Raw genomic sequence first — 4,937 nt, 5'->3', positions numbered from 1 at the left:
TTTGAAGTAAAGTCAAAGATAACATCATGAATTAAGAAGAAATATTCCCCTTGTGTTCATTTTTTTATATTTACCATAGTAACAGTGTCATAGCAGGCGAGGATACTGTTTGGAATACCCAGCTTTGTAGGCAAAAGTGCAGCCAAACACCAAGTGGCCTTTTACCAGGCACCGGCTAGAGTGGCCACCTGTGGACTGGACTCAGAACCCTGTCCTGGGCATCATCTGGTAACACATCAACTTCATAAGGGGAGAAAAGTCATAATGTAGTTAAGGTGAGAAACTTGAACTTAATGAATAAAGACTTTTCAAGTGAGATGTAAACTATGTCATCTCTTAAGAAGGCAGTCCAGGAGTTCCTGTCATGGCTCAGTGGTAACGAACCCAACTAGTATCCATGAGGATGCAGGTTTGATCCCTGGTCTCTCTCAGTGGGTTAAGGATCTGGCGTTGCCATGAGCTGTGGTGTAGGTCGAAGATGCGGCTCACATCTGGCATTGCTGTGGCTGTGGTGTAGGCCAGCAGCTGTCCCTCCGATTCGACCCCTAGCCTGGGAACCTCCATATGCTGTGGGTGTGGCCCTAGAAAGACAGATAAAAAAAGGAGAAGAAGAAGGCAGTCTAAACCTCTAGTGATTTGTAAAGTGTCTGTTCAGAATATGCATGGTGAAGCAATGAATAAATCATTGGGATTCCCTCCATTGACCAGTTTTGTGAAAGCTGTGTTCACTAATGTGGGGGTGGGGTATGAAAACAGAGGAGACAGGGTGGGAGAGGAAGCCAGCCTGTGGGCCATGTGGACAGCTGCCTACAAGGACGTGAGGTCAGGCACTCCAAGGTGGAGACAGGGCTCCTGGAGGTGAAGACCCCTCTGCCTCCCAGTGAGGTCGCCATGGAAACCATCAAGGGGCCAGGCATCCCTAGGTTTTGCTCTGGATCCTGCTCCTGGGGAACTGCTTCTCCTCCGCCCTCAGAAGGGGATGTGAGAGAAGCACTCCCTTTCCACAATCTTCCAGAAGGAGGGTCAGATTGGAGTGTGGAAGAAGCCAGATGTCCCCCTGCTTCTAGCACCAGGAGTAAGCAAGATGTGCTGAAGGGTTCTTTGGTCTGGGAAGGGGCAGGAGCCCAACAAAAGCTCGGGATGTTTCTAACACTGTATAAGCGATCATTTGAGGATGATAAAATAAATTACAATAACATCATGTCAAGGATTTTAATTGTGCCCACTCGTTATCATAATCTGCTTTCCCCAGCTCCTATTTGGCAGCCAAATAAACTGCAACTGCAGTAAAAGGTCTTTGGGGACAAGGATCAGCGAGATTAGGAATATTTTATCCATTTCCCAATCAATAGTGGCTGTTTCCATTTCTGCCCGGTCTGAGTCTGATTGATGGCAGTGATGCAGGAGGCTTGGATCCAAAGGACAGGCCTCAGTGGGCACTCTGAGGGGCCCTCTCATTGGTGGAGGCAGAGTGGGGTAACACGCCATGGCCACCCTGGCTCTCATTAAGATGGCTATTTCAAAAGTGAAAACAAAGTGAAGTGATATGTGTTGGGCCAGCAAGTGTTGGCCCATCGCTACACAAAGTTACAAAACCAGCACCAGGCCAGACACCCTTTGCCCTAGTTCCGCCCCTTGTCCAAAGATCAGGACTTGCCCTGCAGCCCAGGGCTCAAAGAGGCTCACACGCACGGGTGATGACAGGGTCCTGGGGAAGAAAGCCAGCTAGGCACTGGTGAAAAGGGCAGAGAGCAGCGGATGCCAGCCACCTGCTCCTGAGCGCCAGGCTCTGTGGACATGCAAGTGGGTGGGGCTGCTCTCTGGGCCCAGAAAACAGAGATGGACTGGCTGGTTCCACCCCAGCCAAGGGATCTGAGGAAGTCTCACTGCCCTGGTCACCTGAGTCATGTATGTTGTCTTTAGTTGGGTTTTGTTGTTTTGTTAGTTTCATGTGTCTATGTTGTTGTGTTACATATACGTTACAGTAACGTATATTTGTGGGTGTGTGTATATATGTATTTGTATGTGAATGTTAAAGTTGTATTTCACCCTCCTGTCAGGCAATTTATAGGAGAAAATGTAGGCAGGTTTGGTTAAAGAGCATGAGGCAGTACAAGACCGGTCACGCCCTGAACCTTTGAACGTCTAGTTAAAGGTTTTAGGCTTGTCAAGCTTATCAATCAACTGGGTGGCTGACTTTTTTTTTAACTTATTAAAAGACTGCAATAAAATACACGTCACGTAACATTTACCATCTTAACCATTTTTACGTGCAACGCGCAGTGGCGTGAAGAACATTCACATTGTGTGCTCACTCGGGCAGCACATACTAAAACTGAAACGATACAGAGAAGATGAGCCTGGCCCCTGTGCAAGGACGATAGGCAAATTCATGACGCATTCCATAGTTTTAATTTTGAGACAGGATCTTGATAGTATATTGTCATAAAAAGAAAACAATCAGAAAAGAATGAATGTATATGTTCGTATTAAAAAAAAAAAAAGCATTCACCTTGTGATGTCACCATCACCCCCAGCCCTTCCAGAACTTTTTCTTCTCCAGTGACACTCTGTCCCCATTCGATGCCACCCCCCTCCTCCTCCCCCAAGCCGGGGCACTCACCGTCCGCTTTCTGTCTCTGTGAATCCAACTCCTCCGGGACCTTGCAGAACTGGAGCCACACAGGATCTGCCCCTTTGTGACTTAGGTCCCTCGGCATACTTCCTTCAAGCTTCCTCTATGTCTGTTGTTAGATTTTACACTTAGTTTTCAGTTGGACTGTCTTTGTTTTCATACTGAGGACCCTGACACTGGAAACAGAGTAACCACCTGACAGTTTGCCTGGCTGAGAGGCTTCCTTCTCACCACCCTAACATATACTTAGCTTTGCCATAGTGGGCATTTTGCAGTGGTTTTCCCGCCTGTCCACTGCACAGTTGGCATGTTAATGGCTGCTCATGGCTCTCAGCAGGGCCCGCACCTCAAGGATGGAGGGCGTGCACCCCCCTCTCCGTTCAGGCAGACTTCAGAGAACCCACAGAAGCCCCTCCTTCTTCCCTAGCAACACAAAGCACCCTGACCACGAGGCACAATACAGGCATGTGGTTAGCTCCCTCTCTGAGTACAACAGGCTCTTTTTGTTTTAATTTTTCTGTCTTGGAGTTCCTATCACGGTGCAGCAGAAATGAATCTGACTAGGAACCCTGAGGTTGCAGGTTTGATCCCTGGCCTCACTTAGCCAGTCAAGGATCTGGCGTTGCCTTGAGCTGTGGTGTAGGTTGCAGGCGTGGCTTGGATCTGGCATTGCTGCGGCTGTGGTATAGACTGGCAGCTACAGCTCTGATTAGACCCCTAGCCTGGGAACCTCCATATGCCGTGAGTGTGGCCCTAAAAAAAAAAGACAAAAATTTTTTTTTTCTGTCTTTTTAGGGCCATACCTGCTGTACATGGAGGTTCCCAGGCTGGGGGTCCAGTCGGAGCTGCTGGCCTACACCACAGCCATAGCAACACCAGATCCAAGCCGCATTTGTGACTTACACTGCAGCTTGCAGCAACACCCGATCCTTAACCCACTGAACAAGGCCAGTTATCGAACCCACATCCTCATGGATACTAGCCAGGTTCTTAACCTGCTGAGCCACAACAGGAACTCCACAACAGACTCTTAATACCTGCCCTTTTTTTTGTTTTGTTTTTTGGGGGTTTTTTTTGTTTGGGCTGCCCTCGTGGCATGCAGAAGTTCCCCAGCCAGGGATCAGACCTGAGCCACAGCAGTGACCCAAGCAGCAGCAGTGACAACATTGGAGCCTTAACCTGCTGAGTCACAAGGGAACTTCAAAACCTGCTTTTGGTTTGTTTGCTCTTTATAATGATTATTTTTAAGTAGTATATTCTAATGGTTAAGTATATATATACACAGTAAGGGAGTTCCCGTTGTGGCTCAGCAGGTTAAGAACCCGGCTAGTACCCATGAGGATTCTCTTGCCTCGCTCAGTGGGTTAAGGATCCGGCGTTGCCATGAGCTGTGGTGTAGGTCACAGACATGGCTCAGATCTGGTGTTGTGGCTGTGGCTGTAGCGTAGGCTGGTGGCTCCAGTTCAGCCCCTAGCCTGGGAACCTCCCTGTGTCAGGAGTGTGGCCATAAAAAGACCACCCCCGCCCAACACACACACACAGTAAGAATATGCACTGAAGATAAGCCTCCTATCTTGACTTTACTTCCTGGTCCCCTCCCCAGTGGCCTTCTTTCCAGAGACGGTTCACAGATAACAAGCATATGGCTGCCTTTTTACGCAAAAGATTTCATCTCATACCCACTGATCTGAACCATGTTTTTTGAAAAAAATACAGAAAAGTAAGACTGTAATATGAAAAGTTCCCACCACTCAGAGCTGATTAAAAACTAGCTATATTTTTCCCCCACAAAAAAAGAAATGTTACAGATAAAGTTGAAATTTTCTGTGACCTTCACAGGCAATCCTGTACCCCACCTCCCCTCCCCAGAGCTGAGCACTGTCAAGAATTTGCTAATCCTTTCAGTAATTTTGTTACTTTCACATACATACATATGTATATCTGTGAACAACACACAGTATCCTTTTGTGTGATTTTTTGCTTTCTAGGGCCACTCCCAAGGCATGTGGAAGTTCCAAGGCTAGGGGTCAAATAGCAGCTACAGCTGCCAGCCTACACCACAGCCACAGCAACATGGGATCCAAGCCACGTCTTCGACCTACACCCCAGCTCATGGCAATACCAGATCCTTAACCCACTGAGCAAGGCCAGGGATCGAACCCGCAAGCTCATGGTTCCTAGTGGGATTCGTTAACCACTGAGCCACGACGGGAACTCCTCCTGTGCATCTTCATTAGGGCTTTAAAGTGGTGATACTGGGAGTTCCCACTGTGGCACAGCAGAAACTAATCCGGCTAGTATC

The 4,937-nt window shown here is 48.0% G+C and overlaps 1 non-coding gene across 1 annotated transcript; it reads left to right on the top strand.

The window, feature by feature from the left end:
• The first annotated feature begins 2,309 nt into the window (after positions 1–2,309).
• On the top strand, positions 2,310–2,412 carry LOC125131916 (U6 spliceosomal RNA). Its single transcript, XR_007136090.1, has one exon. It is a non-coding gene; the product is annotated as a U6 spliceosomal RNA (small nuclear RNA).
• The last annotated feature ends 2,525 nt before the right edge of the window (positions 2,413–4,937 follow it).

The sequence above is a fragment of the Phacochoerus africanus genome, chromosome 7 (assembly GCF_016906955.1).
Source record: "Phacochoerus africanus isolate WHEZ1 chromosome 7, ROS_Pafr_v1, whole genome shotgun sequence".
In the NCBI taxonomy this organism is placed as follows: Eukaryota; Metazoa; Chordata; class Mammalia; order Artiodactyla; family Suidae; genus Phacochoerus; species Phacochoerus africanus.
Note: the sequence above shows the minus strand (reverse complement) of the source record. Positions and strands in the feature narration are given on the sequence as shown.